This window comes from Apteryx rowi, unplaced genomic scaffold (assembly GCF_003343035.1).
Source record: "Apteryx rowi isolate R43461 unplaced genomic scaffold, aptRow1 scaffold_204, whole genome shotgun sequence".
Lineage (NCBI taxonomy): Eukaryota > Metazoa > Chordata > Aves > Apterygiformes > Apterygidae > Apteryx > Apteryx rowi.
In genome coordinates, this window is record NW_020448353.1 from 510,306 (window position 1) to 537,219 (window position 26,914).

The 26,914-nt window shown below is 36.4% G+C and overlaps 1 long non-coding RNA gene across 4 annotated transcripts in view; it reads left to right on the forward strand.

Annotated features, from left to right (window-relative positions):
- LOC112965174 overlaps window positions 1-26,914 on the forward strand; it is a 92,598-nt gene that overhangs the window by 56,007 nt on the left and 9,677 nt on the right. For 3 of the 4 annotated variants that reach the window (XR_003253201.1, XR_003253200.1, XR_003253203.1), the window contains exon 3: window positions 16,330-16,413. This is a non-coding gene — a long non-coding RNA (uncharacterized LOC112965174). Of the gene's footprint in view, window positions 1-16,329; window positions 16,414-18,238; window positions 18,305-26,914 lie in introns of those variants that run through there. The other variant, XR_003253202.1, reaches the window with a different exon arrangement.

Here is a 26,914-nt window from a genome sequence, read left to right on the forward strand (position 1 = left end):
ATAAAGACAGTTTAAATGGGGACTAATGAATTGTGCTAAAAAATAACAGATTAAGCTGAATGAAATGCTATTATGAAGTTCTTCAGTGAATGTATTTGTAACAGTGTTGGCTCATGGTTTTACTAATGATCTTGAACAAAAACCATGAGTGTGCTGATGAAATGCAACTAGTTCACAAAGGCTGGGAAATCTTTGCACATAAAGGAATGTAACATACAGGAATAGTTAAATGAGTTTATCTCTTGGAGAAGAGAAGTAGGAGAAGATGTAATGATATGCAGTCATGAATTTAGAAAATATCATGAATGTTTCTGGTAAGCTAAGGGATTGTTAGATGGAAATAGCAGCTAAAACAGAAAGGCTTGACTGTATGGGTATGTGTTGCTATTGTCAGCTCCCTGTGAAAAAGGCAGAAGTCTTCAAATGTACTAATGAAATATTTCCAAAAAAGACAGAAAGGTAGATGTTGTTGTAAAACATACTGATCAAATCCCATTTGAATACAATTAACGTATCAAATTGGAAGTTTTGTAGAAAGGTATAAATGGGAGAATAGAAAGCCTGTTTCACAAGAGCAGACTAAAGTTGACTCTATGTAAATACCTTAAATTCCTTCAAGCTGAAAATTAGGAAACAAATTTCTATCAGATAAATGCTGACCTTTTCAGACAATGTCTACAAATAGGCATAATAGAGGCACGTTTTTGATGCTTACTACACACGTGCACATGTCTAAACTCTCTTAAACCTGCCTGGATTTAAAATGGGTCTCGGTTCAGCGTATAAATGAGACGATGTGACCTGACCTTCCTGAGTGCTGGGAGCGTTAACCCAAAGGTTCAGGATGTCCTTGCCACTTCTGTATTTGTCTAGATGGAAATAGATGAATAATCTCTCTGTGAAGGGGAAAGAAACATGTGGAAGGCTCAAATGACTGAAGTGTAGCATATATGTGATTGTTTGTTAGACTGTGGCATTGTAGAATTTATTTTCATTAAATTCTGGGAATATCTGGAATGAAATATTAATAAGAAGCATTTAGGTTTTAATTTTCTCGTCTACATACTTTGAAAAAGACTGCATCTTCTGAAATCTGGCAGTTACTAAACTTCTGCGTTGAAGCAATCTGCTAATGTCAGTGTAAAGTTGATTTTAATTATGTAAAGTTTTAGCTTTCAAAACCCTGCAGAATAAATATCATAAATAAAGGAATTTATGCACATATTAAATGTAGATTGTAGGGTCAAAAAGCTCCCCAAGGACAGACACATGCCTCTCTCCATTGGACCTTGCCTTTTAATGTCAACACCTTTACCATACAGTAATAGGCACTAAAATTACCCATAAAAATGTGATGTCACTCTCAGAATTGAACATACAGCATACTCTGTAGTTGGGTTCATGTTTACAAACCCACCAAAACTTACCTTTTTCATTTTTTGTACATGGTTAAAAACTCATTATCTAATGTACATTTAAAATATGTGGAAAAAAAGAACTATCACATAGCAGAACAACCATATAAAGTTTTAGTCATAATGTTGCTTTGTCCATTCCTTTTTTCTTGCATGTCAAAGAAGGAATTCACCTGTATTCCTCAAATGTCCCATCACAGACTCTATTTTAAAATAGTATGTACTTAAAAATATTTCATGGTAAAAGTGAATGCTGCCAAATTATGTAGCAGCCCTTGAAAGTTTTTAAACTTCTCCATCAGGCCTTATTTCAAAACTGTTTTACACTGCACATCTGTCCAGAATGGCAATGTGCATTTAATCATATTCAAATAAAACTGTGCGTGTTGGGGGCAAATTTGGGGGATGTCCTTTGGGAACTGCAGTTCCTTCTTTAATCCCATGTGGTGGTGTTTTTCCATGCCCCCTGCAATCATGATGAACACCTTCATTGTTGCTGTAAGCCTGTAGGTCAGGGGAAAGGGAGGTACAGATCTCACCAAACAAGCAAATGTGAGGGTGTATGTGTTTTGAGTTAAATCCAGCAGTTTTTTTTGGAGTGACAGCTGGAAGAACCTTCTTGGGAAGAATTAATTAGATGCAAGCTGGGCACATTTAGGCACAAAACCTTGAGTAGGACTATACTACCTTCATATTTCGTGAGAAAGGCTATTTGTTCTGCAGTAGTCAGATCAAGCAAGTCTTAGAAGCACCAGAAACAGGAATGGTTTTGTTTTGTGCTTTTGTTTTCTTTTTGAAGCTAAGTATCTAAATGTATGAGGATTGTGTTCGTATGAACTTTTTGGGGTGTGTTCTTTTGGTTGAATCAGTATAATAAACTGAGCCGCCCTAGAAAGGGTGTGTTGTTGAAATTTGTTTTGACCTGGGACTCTGGCAGAGTTTCTCTCTAGCTGCAAAGTCCTTGGCTTTGCCACGCCTACCCTTCAAAGGAAAATTTTGCTTTTTTGGCTTCCATATGTGATAGGTGGTCCCTCCTCAGAGCTTTCCAACGCCTCCCCTCAAATGACTGGAGGTGGTTAGTAGAGGCCACATGGATTAACTTTTCTCTTGGATCTAGTTCCTCTCCTCAGGATTGCCAGCCCTCATTGGCCTAGAGAGGAAAGTGAAATGCTGGGCCCGACACACTCGCTTAAATTTTCCAGATGGAATAGTCAAGGAAGCTGGCATCTATTTCTTATTTTGGAACTGTGCTGCAGGCCTGATCTTCAAAGAGGCCTCAACATGCTCTCCTTCACTGAGCATCCAAAACTGCTTATTGGGTAATAACCAAGAATTTAGGAAAGTTGTACCTATGCTATTTATAAAAGTATTTATGCACAAAAACTGACTCTGGGAAGTTGGTGCGGTTGTGTGTGGGTATTTTTTTTTTTCTGGCAACCCCAAACCAGAACATTTCATCCTGTATGAGCCTCAAGCCTCCCAGAGGTCAGTGTATGCTCACAATTTTATATTTTTTCATCATTATTGAACTTTTCACATTTTGTTAGTTTTTTTCCAAAGACATCTTGAAAGAGAGGATTTAAAAAACAGAAACATCTATGTAACATATTTGGGGATGTCTTCCTTGTTTTGGAGTCTTCAAGAATTTAACACAGCTTGCTCAAATGAGGCACTGTTGCTTTACTTAAAGTCCAGAATCCAACTTCTCATATGTGTTTCATATTGTTATTTTTTAATACCAGTTCAGTTCCAATTCAGTAGAAAATATGGATAAACAGTTGAAAGAGAAAACCTTTTCAAAATGTCTCAGTACCCCACCAGCATATAAATAGCTAGACATTTTGAAGTATCAGTTGCTAGTATGAAAAATAGGAACCTTTTGGTGCAGAATATTTGAGAAAGTTCAGTGCTTTCATTCTGACCTTAAAACAGGAACTGCATTGTTAGAAAAATCAAGTCTCTGTTTTGGGTTTTGAATATTTCTGAAAATAAYTAGTAAGGTAATAATTAACAAACTTAAAATCAGTTTTTGAAAACTGAATGAATCCTTCATACTGTGAGAAAGAATAGGAAAAAAAGATGAGAAAAACAGCACTGTGTATATGCTCAAATATGAAAAAGGAACACACTGCAAATGTGTCCTTATTCTTTTTTGGGTACTATACATGGTATAGCCAACTTACACAGCTTGTGTGAGAAATTTCTGATTCCGTTAACTTCTTGGAAGGTCTGTAATAGTGCAAGTATATTTAAAGCAGCTGGTGATAGGAAGTGGACTTAAAAATGTTCCATGCTTATCTTGGCAGGTAATGTGTTTTGGCTTTAATTTGACTTGACTTTGGCATTACTTTGAGATCAGCTGATATTAAATTCTTTGAAATATTTAAGAAAAAACTGAACTACAAAGAGCTACATTTATTCCATATCTCATTTGCTATAGTGCAAAATAATCATTTACTGGTGACTGTCAGTACTATATTTTTTGACTTGCTCCTATTTTCTCCAATGTGGTAGTAAGTGCTATAAAGCAGGTCTTATTAGACCATAAATAATAAATCAAGGGAGACTGTGAATGCAATAAACTTTCTTTACTTACAACACTAAAAATGTATGAATGTCTCATTTATTGAGAGTTACTGTATCTGAAAGGAGTAAGAATTTGTCGTAGTTTTGAGGGAAGACACAAATGTAAGAAGCCCCTAAGTAGTATTTTGTTTTCTTTTTTCTAGAGAACATTTTCAGCCTCAGTCCCCTATCCTGCAAAGTAAAGCTTTTACTCTCTGCATCTGACCAGGAAAGTAAATTTCAGTGGATGGGAACAGTGGTTGCTGTTCTCCTAAAAACTGGTTTTATAAGGCATAAGGTCTAGGTGTTGAATTTTTGGGCTGCTTAGGTACAGCTTATATTCTCTGGAGAAATATAAGAGCAATATTTATGGAAGAAGAGATTTGTTAGTGATTTACATGGAATTATTGGATTACATGGAATTATCTGGAATTTGTTTCTTTTGTCTAAGATCTATTTAATTAGCTTTCATGAAGGAAAAAAGAAACAGATAAGAAATCTGTTTAATGAAAATAGAAATTTTCAATTAGTAGGTTCTCCCCGTAATAATTTTAATAGAAATTCTTTGGCAATAGCATTAGCTAGGGCATAAGGGGAAACATTTACATGAAGTTTTACTTAAATATCTATACCTGAAAATTTACATGATATAAGGTCAACATAAAATCTAGGATTTTTTTTCCTAAGTTAAAATTAGTTTTCAGTAATAATGCATATCTTAAATTTACTAGCTAATTTTTATGGTTTTAAAGATTTTTTCCTAATTTTTGAATATTGTCTTTCCTTTTTTTTACTCTTTTATACAGTCCTAATTTTCTTCCAAACAAAAGAATAATTAATCATCTTGCAAAAACACATACGTGCTTCTGCTTGTTGGAGACCTCTCTTGTCTTTAGGCAGATATAAAAGTCTTTTCCTGAGTGGCCTAAGAAAGGCCACYATCCTTCAAATCTGCAATTAATTTCTCTAAATTCGTAGTTACAGTAAGCATTGTTATTTGTAACAGTGTTTCATTGTTTGCAGTTTTGGAGGCTTGAGGGTAAACTTCAGACAGCATTATGTTTTATTTAGTTACTCTTCTTTTGTCCTCTCATCAGCAATATTCAGTTGAATTAAATGCGTTTTTTTAATACTCTGCACTGAGGATGACCTGTTCTGGAATCAGTTTCTCTTGTCATCATTATATGTTTGTCTGTTACCTGTCTAGGGTAACAGAATGTATAGCCTGAAAATGTATACTGCTTTGACAGCTTAAGTTTACTGCTTTGACCATACTAGGTACCAGCAAAGGCTCTAATAAAGATCCTCTGAAGAATTATACTATTTTGTGCTAAAGAAGGTGAGCAATTCGGAATGGCCGCTGATTTTAGATTTGAAGTCAAAATTATTGTCTATGCTTTTTCTGAATGTTTGTAAAATTAGCATAAGATGCATCTGATTTCAGTGGAAATTAAATGGTACTGATGCTAAAAATCATTGAGCTTTAACCTTCTAGCAGAAGGTTATCTATCCTAGCAGATACTGCTTTTCACATATATTGTCTTTTCCATCATGTTGCCTTGGTGATCTTCTTTGGCATCAATATCTCTCTTGTTGATCTGTATTCCTTTTTTGAGGACTGTCATTAGGATACTGACAAATTTTGCCGATGGGCGTTTTAAGTCTTGCCATAAATTGACAATTAATAAAGAAAAATAATCTTAGTGTTGTTCATCCTTGAGAGGGCAATCTCAGTTTTTCCATCTAGATCCTGGCCAGAAAACATGAGCAGCGTTAGTGACTTATCCATCAGCACCTTGAAACATTGCGTTGTTTCATCGGTTAGTTTTGAAGCTTATTAGGCACCAAAAAATTATTAGAAACCAAAAATCAATTTAAAAGGAACTTCTGTAACTAATAATGTCCAATGTTGGAAAATAATCACCTTTGTATTGTTCTTTGAAAAAAGTAATTGCAGATGGAGAGGGTAGGTAACAGCACTTCCTAGTCTTCCTAGGAGTTTATATATTTTCATAGACTGTGGAAAAGGTGGAAATGAATTACGTAAACTTTAAACTGTCAAAGAAATTTGGGCACTTAACCTGAAAATTAGACGCTCAAATAATCGGATGATGAGATTTTTAGTTTTAAATAAACCTATGCAAAATTAACAATCCGACAACTTTGTTCTTTTAAGGTAGTATTTACTTAGATTACGAAGCAAGGATATAGTAGAGTTGTCAACAGTACTATCTTTTTGCARTTCCCCGGATTGTGGCACTTTTTTTCTCAGCTGTGTTGCACGGACTGTATCTGTATTCATAAACTGAAGATATTTTTTAAAGTTTTTTTTTTTAATGGAGATCAGCTTCCAAGTATTATTACGGATTAATTCATAATACAGCCTGACAAATAATGGATATGGTAGAACTGAGAAAAAAGCATGTTTGGTGCATGAGCAGGAATAAATATATGGGTTGCTGCCTTCCCAGCTATTAAGCTTGTTGCTAAGGCCTCTGTCTCATCAAAATATTGCTTTAGTAACTCTGAATCTTGAAGCCAAGTAGCACCAATCACATTTTCCCTATTGTAATTACAATTTCAGGTAACTGGTTTAAAAAATCACAGACAAAATCACTTAGCATGTTATTTACCTAACTATGAAAGTACAGTTATTTCCTGAAGATGGTCTTGGATATGGAAATGTTTTTGTAATGGATCTTTGCCATTTTATTTTTTTCTTTTAAGATTTGCTAACTGACATCAGATGTGGTTTGTTTATCATCATCTATTTTTGTGGGTTATCATTGCCTAGGAGTTGGAAATAGCTGTAGATATTCTTTGGAAGTCTACTGACAGGAAAAAGTATTGTGCTTTCTCTGCAGACAGTAAAATGATTTTATTGTTAAGGGAATGTTGAGACTAACAGCCCTCATTTTGTCCTGTTTTTTCTTCAACAAAAGGACATATGGCATAATTTGTTTTAATGAAGATTTTTCCAGTGTGGAGTTTCATTAGCCGCAATCATGAAAGGCTTAAAGATATAATGGACATGTTCCAGTGTGGTCCTATTCTTTATGGATGTTACTGTATATGAAATAGTTATTGTTACATTTGAAGCAAGACTACATTCAGTCATGTTTTGTTTTTCTTATTGTGCCCTAGTGCAATCATTGCAGTTGTGTTTTTTTTTGTTGTTTTGGGTTTTTTTTAGTAAGGTTCTCAACAGCTTTGATAATTACTGAGGTGGGATGACCTGTGTGCCATACCATCTACGGTTTGTACTTATGTATCATATTTATGCAGCCTACATACTCAAAGTTTGGATGATCTCGTATATACTGACTTGGAGGCTTGGAGGGAAAGACAGTTATATTCCAGTCCTTTGGCCCGTGTTATCCTGAAGTCCTCCTGTGGGAATGTGGTGAGGAATACTTGGAGAAAGCAAGCAGGAGGTGTTGGAGAAGCATAAACTCAGAACAGCTTGTTCCCTCAGAAGTATATCACAGTTAACAGGTTATCTTTCATTCTGTGTTATGTCTGCTCTAGACACTGGAAATGCTTCCATCAGACCTTCATCCTCTGGAAAATTTGGCTACTTTCTGGTTGTCAGATGTGACAAAGCAGCAGCCAACAACAATACTGAATGTTATATATCTGAATGCTAACTTCTTGCTCTGACAGTAAGATTTTAAAATAGCATCATCTTATTGAATAATAAGCTGTGCTACGAAGCAAAGAAAGAAATCCTAACCAAAACACCAGAAACWTGTTTTGAAAAAAGTTCCAAACTTTTCTTGACAACAACAGCAGAATTAGAATCATTTAGGGACAACTCTTGCCCAGTCACACATGTTGTTAGACTGGAATTTGGCCTGACTTCTAAGACCAGTTGTAACTGGAGTCTTTACCAGCAAAGCCATGCAAAATAAGAATCTGGAGGCTTAGAACAAAACTTCCAGAATATTCACAAACCTCTGAAGTTCTACTGAAAATTTCAAGATGCTCAAAATTAGTAGCTTAGGCTGCACATATATTTGATAACTTTAACTTGCATTTTGCTCATGAACACTGCATGATTTTTGGCAATGGACAAGTGTACAGGTAAGAAGGGGGAAAAATATGCTTCCAAAAGAGATTACACATTTGAATGCTGGGGTAACCCAGACTCCAGGAACCAATGCAACTCTTCAAGAACTGAAGAAAGTTCTTACCAGCCACTAAGCTCTCATACAATGGAGCCATGTATTATTCTTTGTCTTCTGGCCAGTTTCACCAAAAATTTGACAAATGCATCCTAATATGGAAAGCAAAGATTAGCTGAAAAACAAAGTTTAGCATAATTTAAACTGAAGTTACTTCAATTGGGTAAAATCCATCTAGAGCTGGCTACAATTTTCCGTACAAAACAAGCTCTCACTAGAAAACTTTGATTCACCACATCAAACGTTTGCTCAAAAACATACCGGAAACTGCTGAGGAAMCACAGAAGCAAGATTTTGACAGCAGTGGATCTGGGACATCCTCCATGTGAGCTGCTATAATACTGAGATTTCTGGGCTTCCTGCAGCAAGTTAGGTGCACTGAGGGACTGATTTGGGGAGGGCTCTCAGGGCCTAGTCTCATGGCTCTGAATGAGGTCTTTCAAAATCCAGCTATGGAGTTGTGTATCCCAGCTCAGAAATCAGCTTTGGCTTTGGATACTTCTATTAGATGGCTGCTAGATCTCATGCTCATCAGCTCATGCTCATCAGCCTTGGAAAGTGCACTTGCTTTTGGTGTCTTTGAAAAACTGTCAAAGTTTAGAATTTTGTTTTACAATAGAATGATTTTCTTATGTCCTTGCACAGAATTTGCTGGGAAAAGGAAATTCCAATTTTTGAGGAGCCTCTGGTGAATCAGTTAGAAGAAAGGTGACTGAAAATGAATGCATCCTGAATTGCAAATTCACATTGATATGGATACTGCATACTGGTGAAAATGTCATAATGGTTCCCTCTGTTCTTTTTAGTTCTTGTCTGTTCTTTGCTCTAGAAAGCTGTATGATATTTTATAGTTTTCTTTGGTTTATATCTTCTGTAGTTATTTAAACATGTTTAAAGGAATTGTCCAGTTGGTTGTGCAAAAATATTATCAGAAATGTAACAGTTGGTTTTCTCATTCGCTACGTGAGTTTCAGGGAAACTGTTGTGCAGGTGTGTTCCTCTGTTATGAAGGCCAAAATACTTATGAAGACCAAAAAATACTTCTGTGGTGGTGCGACATGTTTGTGTAGCATACCGGAAAAGTATRGATTAAACCAGTTAGTCATCCAGTACAAATGGATTTTAAAATCTCAAGCTGATACACTGCTGATGGATGTATGCAAAGCTGGAGTATTAACTGAGCAGGGTACAATACCTCAAAGCCAGATAACTGAATGTAACTGATGGGAAGTCTGCTTTCTAGGGTGGTGGGAGAGATGCTCCTTCAGTACAATCTCAGCTGGATTTGTTACTCTCTCTGTGCCACTCTGTGTTCCCGTGTCTGAGAAGGGAAAATTAATGGGAAGTCTGACGATGAGTTTTGTGGACTAGTTCTGCAGACATTGCTGTTGGGTTGGAGGCAGAAGAGGTGGGAGACGCAGCAAAGAGATTGTTAAATGCACAAAAGGGTGTGGGGAAGCSGAAAGGGGCAGCTAGCACCAGATAATTCTGTAACTGCCAGAAATGACAAAACAGGAATCTCTGTGTATGTGTATCTGTTACCTGGATCTGCTGTGGATTCTGTGGAAACTTGAACTTCATTACGAATATCTCCCTGGGACCTTAGTGAATACTTGGGTGTCAAATAAGAATACATGTACCAATATTGCACCTCTACTTACTCACCTTTTTTCATTAAACTTTAGTACTGCTGAGACTTCTGTCAAAGCAGCTTAAATTGATCACCAGGATTCCAATTATGAGGATCCTATAATCTTTGTTTCTTTTAGGAAACTGTTAAAAAGAAACAAATTGTTTATTTTTAACAGGGAGTGATTGGTATGAACGCAATGAGAGAACTGCAGCCCTTTTTTGTTCATACACAGAACCTTCTGTTGAACATCCAAACTATTCTTCACAGAAATTTAGCTCACTGAGCCTCAGTAGATCCCATCTGATACAGACTGAAAATGTCTCCATTTTATAGGTGTAGCGAGTAATACAAAGTTGCTGATTTCCAGCAGTAAATTACAAGCATAAGCAATCTGTCCTGAATGCTGTGTAATTTCTGATCTGTTCCTCAGCTTCCTTTTTTGACTAGAGCATCATTGTCATAGAAAGAAACAGGAAACTAAAGATTCCCTTCTATTTGACAAGGTTTTTAACATAATGAATATGCAATGTTGGAGTCTTAATTCACCTTTAGTTATGTGCAAAGAATGGTTTAAAAAAAGGATAATTGCCAGAGCAGTTTCTATTGAAATTAGTGGAGCTAATAGATGTATTTGAAATTCAGACTCTTTATCAAGGCACCAAAAAAGACTTTTGAACCCAATTGGTTATTAAAAAAAAAATAATAATAAAAAGCAGACATAATGAAAACTATAATTAAAAAAAATCAGCTAGTGAGAAATATCCAATACAAATACCTCTGTCCTCTTAAATATTTTAAATATTACATCTGTGATATATGTTCAGTTTGAGCTAGTATTCAGGAACTGTTATGGAATGTATGTTTAGAATTTTCTGAAAATTCACATCTGTTTTTTCTAAGAGAGCAGTCTTAAAACAGAACAGCTCTGTATGTATGGTGAGGTAGTAAACTTAATTCTCAGTTTGCCACTTTGCCTGGAAATATTAGCAGTTTACAGTTGATGGAGAAAGGTGTATGTAGTCAAAAATATACCTGTAATGCTACTCTAACTGTATTCTGATCTCTTGGTTTCTGAATATAAAGAATTTTTCATTGTAATATTTATTCCAACACTTTTTATGTTTTATTTGTCTTTTTATTCTTTGAATTTATTGCTTGTTCTTGTTGGATATACTATTATGTATGACATTTTGAGGGTTGTGATTTGGAATTCTTTCTAATATTTTCATAGTAGAATATATACGATTTATTTTAAAATGCATATTTGGTTTCTAAAGAGAAAATGATTTGAGAAAATTTCAGTAAAAGGTATTAACACTGAAAGAATACATTTTAAGTAGTGATATTCTTTCCTTATACTGACTTGGTACTAAATTTATTTAACTCCCTTTTGAACACAATTACATCAACAGGATATTGGAAGCAGATTTGACCTTCTGACCCCCTAGGCAAACATATGGTCTTAGCCAGGAGTATCAGCATGTGTCTAAATGATATCATGTGGTTTGCAACACCCCTGGGAAGGAAAGCATTACATTGCCATGTTGCAGCTTTGTAACCCTATAGCCCCAAAGTCTGAAATACAGACTCAAGGATTCCACAACGTATTCACTCTATTCAACAGTGAGCTACAATGCCCCTGCTGTATGCAGATAATATGTTGAAAGGCCTGCAACTGGTCCATCTAAAGCTGCCTGCAGCTTAAATTTGTAGTATTCCACAGTGTTAGGGTGCAGATGGATTTTACAAAACAGCTGCTTTTAGGTTAGACTTAGAGGTTTATGAAAGGTAGAGCATGAAGTGTGAAGCATCCCAGAGCAATGAATTCTGTTTCTTTGCTCTTCATATATATGTTCTACATCATGTGGAATTTGCAGTGAAATACACGAATAAAAGGTTGCAACATTTGAATTTATATTAAAATAAGTATTTATAAGCCTATGAAACAAACTTATCCTGCTTTCAGACATGCCAGTATAACTGTATTGATTTCAGTATCGTTACTTCAGAATTAAACTACTATAAGTAAGATCAAAATCCCTCTTATTCTTCATCTTGTCCTTCTCTTACCATCAGACCGTAATACCTTGGCCTTTGGCAAGGCATTCTTAAAAGGCACTGCTGAGAGCTGCACTTTGCAAAATATGGATGATAATTTCCATTAAGTTTGTATTTCATGTTTTCTATGAAAAAACAAATATTTACCACTTGAATCTAAATAAGATCAATTGGTAACTATAAAATATCACCACACAGGTTATTTTTAGAGCATTTCTTTATCCTATCTTCTGGAAAATACTTTTTTCCTGCTTTTTTTTTCTTCTTTTTACAGTGTTCTTTTCTATCACTTTTATTTTGACTCCCTTTCTTCTTCCCCTTGTCCTTCCAAGCAAATCTAAACAGGAACAGTTGTGGCTTCCTCCACCATCCTAATCACAATGACTATAGGCATGAAAGCTGTTTCCAGTGACTTTGCATGCAGACAGGGACCATTACTTTTTATAGGACAGTTTGGCCTGCCATAACTTGTCTCAGTCATATTTTTCCAAGTAGTTTCTGTTGTGATTCTTTACATTATCATGGGCCTTGGTAAAGGAGTTGGAGTTTTAGTACACAGTTAACTTTGCAGTGATCTTGTGATCTTTCATTTTAGAACATACCCGTCATTTTGGAAACCTGTTTCAAATACCAGACATTTGGGGAAAGCTGCCTGGTTTCACACACTTGGCCTTTTTGTGATGTATCTTGATCTTCCTGCTTTTTCAACATACTAATCTCTGATCTTTCCTCTAGAAAATATTTGATGCAGAATGTATGTCATCCCTTAGATAACTGTTTTAAAATGTGGGCTGCAGTGTGAACCTCCCCTTCCTTTTGTATGTTTTATTTAAGAGCTGTTTCTGGGTATGATATGGACTCAGTAAAAGTAGCTGGCCAGCCAAGAGGAAAAGAACAGGTAGGGTACTGGCTTTWTYCTTTTTTTTTTTTTTCCTCCCCTATACCACTTAGCTTATAATGGTTGACATGGAGCAAATTTGATGTGGCACAAGTGAATTACTAGCTCTAGCTAGTGCAGCTGTGGAGGCTTGCTGTAGGGCCAGGGTCCACTCTGTGTTGTCCCCTGTAAAGAGATGTTGACACAAATCAAGCCCTAGGATTGTAGTCTTCCTTTCAAAACCTTTGCCACCTTACAGATTCTCTTTGGCATTTTATTCTAGGTTTTGAAATTTCACAATATTTTTAGCAGCCACGTTGAAATCTCCTTTATTCTGTTGAGAACAATTCTAACAACTTCAAATTTTGAATGTTTGTCTTTTTTTCTTGGGGATAATTTAAAAAAGGAGAGAATTTATTAAAGCAGATTCTCAGAAGTTTGTAGAGATATGATTGTCTTCTGTTTTATTAATACAAGTATTACTGTCCTTCATTTATGAAGACAGCTTCATGAATTCGAACATTTGGTTTAAAAGATTGGGGTCGGATGATACTCAGTTTCTTTTTTTTTTTTCTCAGAATGTAGTATAATGTACAGTTTAGTTTTGCAAATCTTTTCTGATCTGTGGAACTGACATTGAAGCAGATGAGCAGAAGGTGGTAGAGGAAGTTTGTCTGGGCATGTCTTCTGTTAGAAAGTCTGTGGGACCCTTTCATACCTGTTTTGAATCAATAAATGGGATGACTTTTTCTTGTACTTTTATTTTACCTAGATCTTCCTCATTCTCAAAGTTGCTSATTCAAACAATCCATTTTCTTTTCATTGCAGTGTGCATTTTAATACCACTTGCAACCCCAGAGGAAAGGGTTTACCCGTCTATGAAAGAAAGATATACATAATCATATTCCACTCTAACTGGCCTATGATTATGTATAATCACATTCCATTCTACCTGGCCTTTCCTTATAAATCTTGTTTCACCATTCTAGCTTCCTTTATGTTTCGGAGTGTTGTTCTTGCTTAATTCTTTTTTTTTTTTTTTTTNTTTTTTTTTTTTTTTTAATCTCATTCTTTAACATATATATGAGCTTCTTAAACAGAGCACTATACAGAATGTGACTCTCTTGAATTCATTGGAGGTGTTTCTGATCTGTCATGATCCACTGTATTGAAGCGAAAGTCACTGTCAGAAGAAAATGAGAGCTAAAATAATGGATCAGTGGGTTTTGGAATCAACCAGATCAATGAAGCATATACACTTCATGTGTGATTGCAGAAGGGATCACAAACTTCATTTCCCCTGCATATTTTTCATATTCCTGCCTGTAGGATTTTGTTGGGTCAAGGCTGTTTGTCCAGGTCACAGTGAATTTTCATGCTGATGAGTCTGACCACTGATTACAACCYTGCCATGGCCTCTTGTGACAGATTTGAGAATTATTCATGGAGTTCCTTAATTTCATTCTTTGATATCTGATCAGAAAACAGTAGTTGAGAAGGAAGACAGAGCAAAAATAGTCTGGTGGACTTAGTGATGTCACGTGATTTGACCCTTGCTAGTAGAGGTAAGAATATTTTCTACAGCTTTAAAACAAAGCAAGCCACAGCTTTAAAACTCCTGTAGTAATAATAATAAACTAAGCAGTTAGTAAACCAATAAAATAAGAAAAAAAATTAAAAAATACTATAGCTTAGTGAAATTACTAGAATTTAGGACAAGTGTAAGTGCAAAAGTTCCAGTACAGAATTTAGTTACATCTTAAGTGTCTTTATGAAGTAGTTTTGAGTCAAGACATATTAAATAGGAAACTGTACCAAAGTTTTATATAACCCCAATCTTATCCACTGAATAGGTGAATTTATTTTTTCCTAAGAGAAAAGTACAATGAAGAATAATAAATCAAATTTCCTAGATGGGCCTGATTCTGTTCCTACAGACACTTGTATAGTTTAGCAGTGATGCAATAGGAACTAATACAGTTACGTTTAATATTAACATTGAAGTATGCAGTTGGTATTGGGTGAACAGGCACTGACATTTGTTCCAGGCATGTAAATACCAGCATCCCTCTCAGAGCGCTGAGGCTCCAACACGTCTTTCATCCTARTTGGGAAGGTAACCAGAAATACCATGGCACAAGTGTTTCCAAGCTTTTACAGAGTGAAAATGTGAAAAACTGACATTCTAGAGTTCAACATAGGGGGGCATGACAGCCTAAGGAAAGCCAACATTCACCACTTGGAAGACAAGAACAGCCAAAAGTGCAGTGCAGCAAGAGCAACCATGTGCTATATTAACAGAGTAGCTAACAGCGACTCAAGCTTCTTGGAGCTGAGCTGACTCAGAACCGAAAACAAAGTGTCTTGAGGCCAGTGAATTAGCTACATTTTTTAAAGGTAGGCCCCCAGGTGAATAAGTGAGTCTGAACAAAATCTTTGCATACTCATCTTAAAATAAGGTTAATAGGAAAAAGCACCTTTACAGGGGTTAAATGCAACATATCAAATTGTCTGTCATTGTTAAATTGTTCTCAACTACCAAATCAAAAGAGGATTATCTTTTATATAATGGATTTTTTTCCTCATTACATTTTTCTGTTTCCTATTTCCATAGAAGAACCATGGCATGGCTCCGCACTTTTTCAGTGGTGTGACTGGCTGGTTTTATGAAAACAAACTCTTGCTTTTCTGTATGTGGATAGGCCATCATATCACCTATTTGAGCACTACTTTCCGAACTTCAGCTTTAATTTATGGGAAAAATGTAGCATACCATACTGGTGCAAGTTTGTATCTGACTTCAAAGAGTCTAACTCAGTCTTTCCTGGTTGTATGTACGCTGTGTAGCTGTCAGTTAGGAACAGACAGATTTCCTGTAGGTGGGGGATTAGATTGTCTTTTGCATGTAACCCTGCATAAAGAATAGCTTGAAGCTACGTTGGGCAGGAGGTATAGTTCCTCCTGTAATCCCTTTTGCGCTGATGTCAATGAGATGGAGAAAACAATTCACTGGAGCCCTTTCAAAGGAGTAGTTTACTTCCCAATTGCTATTTCTCAGGAGAGAGGAGGACGCCATATTTTAAATTAAGTTTCTTTTGGTCACTGAAACGGAAAATAGGTTGTTCTCACAGTGCTAATTATGATTTATACATTTATTTTTGTATCAGATGCCTGAGTAGCTCAGAGGATAGCTGAGAAGATGGTCTTTTCATTATGGATAATATTTTTTGTCTGGTATAAATGTTATTGACAGTTGTTTTTAGAGGGAGCAGGTACAAAACCTCTATTAATAGACTGAAGTCTTTTTAGATCCCAGACAGCATTATAAATACTAAAAGACAAGTGAATGATAATTAGCATTGGATGCTATAATTGATGTAAGCTATTTTCTTACTGAAGAATTCAACCCTGCTATTTCAATAATGCTAATTCATCCCATTTGAATTCACTTGAAGGATATAGACCTGTATGTTTGTTAGTCATATTAGAGTCTCCTAATGCTAATGGAGAGAGATAGGTACTTTTAGACATTTGACCTATTTTAGATGTCTGCTTCAGGAGAAACTGAACCCTTGACATAATTTTTCTCCCAATTAGGTATACAAGGAGCATAAAGAAGGTATAAAAGGACTATGAAAGAAGACTAGCTCAGGCATCTGCATTTCATGAGCTGAAAAAAAGGTAAGAGAACTGAACTTTTGCTAGTACCTTTGCAACAAGCCCATAAAGAAATAACTGATTTTAGCATTGCCCCAATATTTATGCTGCTTTGTTCATATTTGTCATTTGCTACATGAAAAAAATGGAACATTAACTTTTAAACTCTTTTTCTTTGGCTCCTTTTGATGCTGACTACAGACTTGTGTCATGCTCCCAAGGAAGTAAAAAGGGTCATGAAACGAAGACAAAAGCTACTGAAAAGCTTTTTGAAACCATGTCATTAAAAGTAAACCGAAATCATTCAGATCTGGATAAATGTTACTTGCTATTCTTTCTGTAACATAAATATTATATTCACTAAGGCTTCCTTTTGGTTTTCTCTATATCTCATTGGCAAACATTGTCTTCGTTTGTGATGTTTTTCATCCATGTATCTGATCCTAGACTTGGTAAGCGATTAGGCAGACAATAGGTTAAGTGCATGGACAATGAACTTTTTTCAACTTAGCATGGACTACACAGATGAGACTATGATTTTGAAAATGTGTGGGTATGTATACAGTTTTAAATAGACAAGCCATGTGTAAATCCACCATGTTTAGTGACACAGCTTCCCTAATTGCCTGTGAGGCATTTGTAATGAATGAATATCAGGCAAAGAAATTGTATTATTTTGGCCATAAGGTAAATAAATTTTATTATTTTGGCCGTGAGTTTTCTTGAACCAAAATAGATTATACTGGAGGGAGTGAAGGAGAAAACGGTTGGGACATGTTTAAGGAGCTAGGAGCAACAACGTGTAAAGTAAGTCAACGTGATTTGAAGAAAAGTTTGTTTGTTCAATATCTTGCCTACTTTTCCCCCCAATCTAGTGATTCGTTTAACAGAAAATAATCCCCAAGAAACCTTGCCTCACTTATCTCTGTAAACCACCATACCTACAACACTACTACTAATTCAGCATTCACAGATTAAAAATGTTGGAAGGTAGAAAAATAGGAAAAATGTATTTCGGATTATGATTTCAGTACAGTTTTGCTCAGCAGTAATTCCCCTGTAAGGTAATGCTCAAGAAACTGAGGTAAAGCCTATGGAAATCAATGGTGATCTTCACCATACTTCACTGGCCTGTGGAACTAATGTGAGAAAGTTCATTGCTGCTTCTCTTTTTGCTGGCCTCTAATATGATTTGGTAAAACCTAGTGCTTCTGTCTCTCTTTTTTTCAATGCAAATAGAGAAAATGTAATCAAAAGTTTAAAGAAAAGATATATAGAAATAATTGAAATATGGTGATAGAAAGAAAATATGGTGGTAGAAAAGGAAGTAAAAACAGTAAAGCATTTACAGATGAAGCCAAGAAGAGGAGAGATAAGAATCCAAAAACAGGAGTAGGTCATTTGGGCTAAGTACAGCCTAGGAATCAAATTGTGTTAAGCCGAAGGAGGAAGGTCAGCACTTCAGTTTTTTAGTCTCTGAATTGTTTGGTCTGTACAGACTGTGCTTCGCTCAGTGCACTAGGGTTAAATCATAGTGGTGAGAGATACTGTTTTAAGTTGCCAAGCCAGCTAACTATAAAATACAGCATTCCTCATTTTCTTATATAGTTTTGTAGTTTATTATGCTTCATTTTACTAATCCATTTGCTGATGGGCAAGCAATCTCTAAGTACCTCTCCTGTATTCTAAAGCAGTAGTGTGGCCAGGATAATTGCAGAGTGCCTAATGCAAAAGATTTTGCTTTCCCCTTGCTAATGTTGTATTTGTGTCGAGGCTCAAAGGTGGCCTACTTTATATCAAGCTACTTTCCAAGCAAATTTAATGCCTTCCTTTCTGTACCACCACAAAGGCAGAAGCAGCACCATGCTGAGATGACTAGAAAATGGTCTGAAAGCCATGCTGAACCTTGCAGGAGTGGGTTTGAACCCTGCTCCCAGTGGCAGGCATCCTGTAGGCTGACAAACAGCAGCTCCTGATCTAATCCTGGATACAGTAAAAGAAAGCACAGAAAGAGATATGCAAGGTATTTTTGCTCTTGTCTGCTTGATATTTTCACTTTCTCTGATGAATGGCAACATATGAGCATAAATTAAATGTTGTAACCTTACTATCACCTAGAACAGGAACAATTGCATTTCCCATATCTTAGGGCCTTTTTTTCACAAGCTATTGCCTGTAGACCACTTTATCCCTGCCAGCTATTGGCATGCCTTAATCAAAAATGCCTGTATTTCAACATGCACCTGACACTTTCTCTCAGATCCTTTATGCTAGTTTCTGGTTTTCTGGCATCACTAAAAATTCCATAAAGAGAATGGAGTGGGCTGAAGGATTCTGTAGCAAATATCAATATTGATACATTAATATCCATCTCAAACTCTGTCAAATATCAATATCAAATATCAATATGCTAACAACATTAATACGAAATATCTATCTATTATTAAAATCAAATACCAAAAACATTAACAGTGATAAGATAGGTGATTTTGCAGCCTTTTGTGTAATTCATACTTCCTGATATGAAAGGATGGTATTTAGAGTGCAAAAGAAGACTTTTATACAGTTTGAGCTATAGAATTAGTTTATTGATTACACAATTACAAAGAAAATCATTAGAAGTACTTTGATTCAGATTAAATGGATTGGAATGGAAAACAAGTTTGACCTAATTATAAGGCAGGTGCATTTTGTTGTTGTTCTGAGGTTTATGTTTCATTAAAGAGAGGATTTGAGGAATATGATATTTTGGGGGGAAAAGAGAAGAGTCTGAACTTAGTTCTCTATAAGGTTATAGCTGAAAAATCTTCTATTTCAGCTTGCAGTTGTGCTCAGTTGAATATCTTAATTATGGAATTTCCATATTTATGGTAAATGAGCTCTGTTTATGGAAACTGGGTACTTTGAGTATTCTTGAGTATTGCTACTCTTTTTTTCTTTTTCACCTTAATTTTTGTCAATTCTCCCTTTTTCTGAGATTGACGTTTGATAGAAAAAATATATACTTAAATACAGCTTTATTTTTAAAATTAATTTAAATGTTCTGTTTTGAAACATAATTCCTCTACCAATCCTGGAAATTCCTACAAGAGCAGGGAATGTATTGTTCTGTAAGCCATCACAGAGAAAAGCATTAGTTTTCTATCTTTTGTTAAAAGGCCACTAAGTGCTCTGTTTACATTCTCCACTTGGCAAATCTTGTTCCATTCCATATTCCCTCCACCTTTTGTTGCTATGAGGAGAAAGCCAGCAGCACAATATTTGGAATGTGCTATGTGAGAAAAAATAATATTGGTTTAGTAATYTTGTTGCTTGCTTGTCGAGAGAAGAATGGAGATCTAATAACTGAGTATGAATCATGAAAAATAACTGCAAAGAGACTGTGGGCTGAAGTTTTCAGCAACAGAAGAACTTTAGAATTTTGTTCTTTGTTTCTATGCTAACACCATTTTTATTTGTATTCTTTCTGTGCCTTTCTAAGAAAAAGCAAGGTGCTCAAGAGAGGGGTAGTAACATACTCTTGTACATGATATTACTTTGAGGTATAGCAAAGTTAAAACTAATCTCATAAAGCATAGGGGACCAAAGGTAGTCTTTGACTCACCAAGTCCTTTAATACAGGACTATTGCAATGATATTGGAATACATAGCGGTATTGAAGAAAAAAATGCCACTGCAGCCTAGGCTTAGACCTTAAACCCTGGCAATCTAAGATGTTTCCTCAAGGCTGTGCTCACGTAAGTACAATTGAAATCATCCATGGGCTTTTGGGCATTTGTCAAGGAGTTAAACCAGCCTTTGTCTATCAAAGAAAGTAAATCCCCTTTGCTATTCTCAAAACTGAAATAGAAAGCTAGCCTTTATCCCAGGAGCAAGTCATGTGAACTTGAGGAATTYGCTGGTTTAGTTCTTTAAAGTAAATTTCAAAGTAGTCAATTGAAAATACCCAAATAGTTTTGCCTAGATCTTTTGGAATCAAAACAACAATGTTTTTTAGCTTTCATTCCAACTTTTAATTAATGTGAAGTCCTTTAATGGTAAGCAGTTTCKAAACGATACACCTAGGATTTTACAGTGATCAATAGTGAATTGATGTGAATTGATCTGATAGAGGTTTTCATTGTAATTTGTAATTTCTTAGCATTAAAAACAACCCTGAAGAACTGAAACTGAATGTAGCTAGCAAGATATAATTTCTGAAGGAGAGTTACTAAAGTGCTAGCTCTGGCTAAATTTACAACTTTTATGTAAATGTAAAGAAACCACATAAACCTCCTATAGATCTGTTTGTTGTAACAACAGTAATCTGAACACCTTTAATTTTACTTTTCGATGGCAGGAATGCTAAAGAAATTAAACAAATGCAGTTGCTGTCTACCAAATTAAATGATGCTTTTCAAAGAGAAATAGGGAAGGGGTTGTCTTTATTTTCTTTCAAGATTTCCTCAACCATAGGACCAAAATAGAACAGGAACTGGTATAATAATAAAGCAAGGGCTTTTTTAGCTTTTGGTGGTGCAGCTTGAAGATTTGCAAAGTTGTACTTTTCAGTACCTGAAAAAGCCTGCTAGCTAGCTACAGAGAATAAAGGAATAAAGATAATGGTGAAGAGGATGAAGTACAGGCTAGATAAGTGGTCAGTGAAGTGGATTGAAAACTGGCTGAACTGCAGGCCCAGAGGGTTGTGATCAGTGGCACAAAGTCTAGCTGGAGGCCTGTCAGTAGTGGTGTCCCTCAGGGGTCACTGTTGCGGCCAATACTATTTAACATCTTCATTAGTGACCTGGATGAGGGACTGAATGCATCCTCAGCAAGTTTGCAGATGGTACAAAAATGGGAGGAGTGGCTAATGCCCCAGTGGGTTGTGCTGCTATTCAGAGGGACCTCGATAGGCTGGAGAAAGGGGCAAAGAGGAACCTCATGAAGTTCAGCAAAGGGAAATGCAAAGTCCTGCGCCTGGAGACGAATAACCCCATGCACCAATATAGGCTGGGTATGTGACCAGCTAGAGAACAGTTTTGCAGAGAAGGACCTAGGAGTCCTGGAGGACAAGTTGACCATGGGTCAGCAATGTGTCTTTGTGGCAAAGAAGGCCAGTGGTATCCTGGGCTGCATTAGGAAGAGCATTGCCAACAGACTGAGGGAGGTAGTCTTCCCCCTCTACTGAGCCCTGATACCAGTCCTGAGTACTGTGACTAATTCTGGGCTCCCCAGAACAAGAAAGACATCAACCTGCTGGAGCAGGTCCAGCAAATGGCCRCAAAGATGACTGAGTGTTTGGACACTAGAACAGGTTGTCCAGAGAGGCCGTGTAGTCTTCATCCTTGGAGATATTCAAAACCTGACTGGACATGGTCCTGGACAACCTAGGTCCTGGACCTAGCTGACTGTGCTTGAGAAACGGGGTTGGACTGGATGAATTCCAGAGGTCCCTTGCAACCCCAACCATTCTCTGATTCTGTGAWATAGTTATTTTGTCCAAACCTGCTGTGGTTGACACAATTATGACACACTAAGGAAGGTGATATGATATTCAAGATGATCATTAGCCCTCCTGGTAGAGCCTATAAACTGTTCCAATTTTTTCTTCAAATGTGCTGTAGTTAGCCAGCAACTTTCCCAGCAGAAGTAGTTCTTCAAAAAGACTTGGATTACAGAGGAACAGGAGACTTCCTGGACAAGCTTAGGGTAATGGGTTTGGCAGAGAAGGTAAGGATGATGAATGATTGGCAGATTAATCACCAAACTCACGTGGAATTGAGGAGGCTAGAGTCTAGGTTCTCTCTTTTACTAAAATCTTTAGGGATTTTGCTTTGTTTCTGATTTAAAAAAAAAATAGGAAAGGCACATGAGCTAGTGTAAATGTTATCAATCTTGGTATTTCTTTTCAATGTCATTGTGATGGCAAATCTCATATGTTTCCATAAGTGGACTAGTTATTTTTTATTAATACTAATTCAGAGCAGCATGAAAATGCCAGCAAATGATGGAAAACATTATTTCTTTTATTCTTTACTATGTTAGAGTAGCACTTAAAGACCTCCAATGAGTTCAAGTTTCTACTTACTTAAATATTCTTAAACCACATTACTGTGAGTCATACCCTGCCCTCAAGAAGTAACAGTGTTAGCAGAGCCTCAGGTCTCCTGCGTCCCAGTGCAGTGTCCTAGCAAGGCTGCCTTTAATTATAATGAACACATGTAGTATTACACTCAATTAAACTTAATTGGAGTTAGTATCATTCACAGCATTCAAAAGAGATCGGATTCTCCCTTTATAAAAGCAGGCAAAACAATGGGCATTTTTAAATTTCTTTTTTTTTTGGCTTTGCCAGGATTAGAATGACCTTGACTCTCAGCCAAGAACATTCCAAGTTAGCTAACAGCAGGAAACACATCCACAGTTGAGATCATCTTTGCAATCAGATAACAATTTGTTTCCATTTGTGAAAGCCATCCAGCCTCATTTAAGGACAATATTAGTGTACAATATGTTCACAGCATGTTGTAATGACATGGTGTGAAGAACATGAGGGGAAGTTCAAGAACAAGAATATACCTACTTTTAAAAATGTTATGAAATAAGGCAAGACCTTTTTTGCAATATATTGTAATGAAATTTCATATAGTTGATAGCTGCTACTGTAATGTTAAATTAGTTTCTTCCATTTTTTTCTCTGAACAGACCTCTAAATTTTTGTTCATTATATGGGTGTATACAGTTCAACACCATTATATATTTTTGGAATCAGAAGCCATGATCTGAGAATGTAAGAGAATGTATCAAACTGCCCAGAATACAACAAAATTGATTAACTGGCAATCAGACAAACTGCATCCAAAAAAATCAGAGGCCAGTGCAAAAGAGGCAGTCCTGCCCTCATGGTTAATTTTAATTTGGATCCATTTCATCATGCAATCATACAGTCTTTCCTGCTGGTTACATCAGAAGGAGTAACGTGCAGGCTGGGATGAAGGGTATAATGGTTGCTAGGGGTGGCTTCCTTCTTTTGTCCCCAGCAATGCTTTAATGTCTATATGAAACCATGGCTTCTTACAGTGCCCACAAAGGTGGCTGTGCTATGGTACCTGACTGAACTGGACTGACAGAAGTGTAGGGGTATTCCTCTCTGCCTCTTTGGATGGCTGAGTGAGGAAATTTCTTCAAATGCTTCTCCAAGGTATACCTGTGGATGCCTCTTGGATCCTGTGGACAGATGGAAAGGAGAGAAAGCTATTGCGGTTTTGCTAATTTGTGTGAAGTATATTTTAGGAAAATGGCCTGTGATTTTTGGAAAATCAGTCACAGTTGCTGGAAGAAAGGACAACAGAGGTAACAGCAGATATACCAAATCAGAGGTTGTGCTAAAGATGAGGTTCCTGTTTTCTAGGTTTCTGAACAGGATAGGAAGGTTTTATTTTTAATAGCTTTGAACTCAGTGTATGTGTTGGAAGAGTGAGAGAGAGAGAGAGATTAGGGGAAAAAAATGTAGTTTCAGTTAGACTTAATAGAACACGACTTATTCCTTTCTTCCTCTTCCCATCCTCCAAATCTTCCAGTATTGGGAGTTAAGAGGAAAGCCTGACTTGGATGAATTAGGTGGCATTGTGATAAATTACAATGGCAGTGAAGTGAGACAAAAAAGACTTTCATCCCTTCGCAGTCTTCTTATTCTCTTTGCATTGCTGAACACGAAGATATTCCTTAGAACAGACCAAGGTGGAGGGAGCAACTGTCATTTTGAGATGATATTGCTGAAGAAAAGGTGAGCTTACAGGGTCCCCAAAGACTTCACAAATCAAAGGGGATTTCAGGGCCAGTTGTGTTGGAAGAAGAATTTGGAGGATGCTGGCAAGTCTACTCTTGCTGTGAGATCAAGGACAAGCATATTTGGCTTTTAAAGGATTTAATGCTAGCAGATCATGTGTCCTTATGAGTAGCTTGTATTTTCTGAAAAATCCGTCTCTGCTAATCTCAAAATACTTGAAGGATAATTAGTGAGGTTTTCATAGCTGTGTGATCATTTTTTGGATTTCTTTTTGTGGGCCTAATTCTGATTTTATACCAACAGTTATTTAGAACTAATTCTACCCCAGTAAAGGGGACTGTGCCAGTGCAGAAACAGTTTAAAAGGGTTGATAATCAGGTTCAAATATGTTCAACTGTCTGTTCACCTTCTTTCTTGGGGCCTATGCTTGGCTCTGCCATTGTGTCATTTCTGAAAGAGAACTTCTTTGCCTCAAGTTAATATGCATATTGTTTAGCTATTAGTGAGCACTGGGTGTGCTGCAAAGTTTAAATAACTACTATATCAAAATGTGTCATGTGAAAGTTGCTATTTGATCACAAATTGTTATTTGGTAATTATTAAAGGAGCCTCAATATAACTTATTTGAAGTTACTAATATGGTACAGTCATGAAAATATTGAAAATATTTACATGAACTTTTTGTGATGAACTTTGTTGTATATATGGAAATCTCCTTTAGTGAAGTTTGCTGCTGCTATTGAACGTGTAACTACAGGCTTTTGCCCTACTATAATTTCTGTGCTTTCAGTTTCTTATATTTGCAGGAACTGAACTTATTTTCATGTAGCTTTACACAGATATTCATATGTGTGTTCATACATCTGAACACATGTATTTATTACAGAATTGGTGGCTTCATTTCAACAAAGCCCACCAGCCCTGGTGTCTCAATTTCTTAATTTTAAAGTCACAGCAAAAGTATTTTTCTTCTGGCTACAAAGCATATGCACTTACTAACATGGCTGTTGCAATTTTGTGTTGTTTCTTTGTGTTAGGAGAAAGTTGTAGGGTGTGCTGTTTATTGAAGTTGTCAATGGCATTGTATTTTAGCTAGTACGGAATTGCTCAGGGCAAAAAAGCAAATTTGAAAATAAGACTGTTTAGGAAGAAGTGCAGCGGAGCAAGCTGACACCACTGGCTAGAGATACTATTTCGTTCTTGTCCTTCATGGCTGTTTATAATCTAGGTTTACCCTGCTACACTATTGAATTAAATTAAACACAGTTAATGCAGTTAAAATTTTGTCTATATTTTGCTTGTTTTCTAGTTATCTTGTGTACTGCTATAAAATCTAGATTACCAGAAATGTGCATTTGCATTAACTTGGCTAAAGCACTGTAATAATTCTACATCATCATGTCAAACAATATCTAATATCCCAAGATAATTTCTAAAGATTAAAAAATGTGACTGGAAGCTTAAGAAAAAGAAAAAAAAATGCTTTTAAACTCTCAGCATTGAGGGCTAAAATATCAACTGCACTTTGTTGTTTTAACAATGATCCTCAGTAAATGTTCTGTCGTCTACAGGCACCCTCAGTCTAAAAGACCTATAGATCTGTGCGCTCTGAAGCCCTGTGGAACCAATGCAGAAGAGTGTGCGTTGGGCACAAATAGGATGATCACTAGCCTTAGTCAGTAGTAAAGCAAGAAAGAAACATGCAAGCCCATGCATATGTGACTGAATCTCAATTATCTTTCCTCTTGAATAGTTCTCCTCTCCTGAAACTGAAGTACCTTAAAATGGGTGGAAGTCCAGCACTATGGGCATTTCACACCTACTTTGCACAGAAGGAAGTGATTGGTTAACGGGTACCCAGCCATGAAGGATAAGAGAAGAGTGAACCTATCTGTTGAGAAAACATACGGTTTTCCTCCAAAGGGCTACTTTTAAAATCAGCACCAGCAGTCTTTCAAATTTCAAACTGGTGTTGTAGTATTTCAGCATCTTTGCCAACATTACCTTGTTCCTTAGCCATTCTCATTAGATGTCTTAGTGAAATTTGGGAATTGTTTTTCCACTGCTGTTATTTATTTCATCTTAAAAGTGTGCTCAGTCTTGTACAGCACGTGATGACAAAGATATTCTCAGCTTCTGTATCTGGTACAACTAAAGGCCCATTGCTAGAAAAGAGTCTTCCTTCTGTACTTTGGCTACATTCTGTTTTGATAACATCTGCTGGAAATACAGATGAGTTGAACTGTACATTATCCACTTGCAATTGTTTTGAGACCGTTCTTTATCCCTAGCTGCTCACTGTAATGTCCTTGTCTGTATTCTTTTAAGTTTTTGGCTCTGATGTTTCAAGCCCAAAGTGGCTATTTGCGCAAGTAAAACTAGCTGGGCACGTGTGTCTTACAGTGTCAGGGCATTCTTGTGTTTTTCCTCACAGTTCCCTTTGCTGTTTGCTGTTGTGTGACTGAACACATAACTGTCTTCAAAAGTTTCTTTTAGGCCTCTATAAATTCCAAATAAACTACCACTGTCATGAACCAGTTGTGGAACCCATGTTACCTTAAAAACATCTGGCTAACTTTGATATCCTGTCTATTTGATAAATGTTGCACGGTGAGCATTTTATAATCTCCCTGGAATCCGTATGCTGGCAGGAAATCAATACTGAAATAGATATTTAGACCTTGCACAGTCAGGAATTTGACCATTTGTATGGTTCCTTTTCTTTCCATGAAAGTAAAAGCTTTAATCAGAACACAT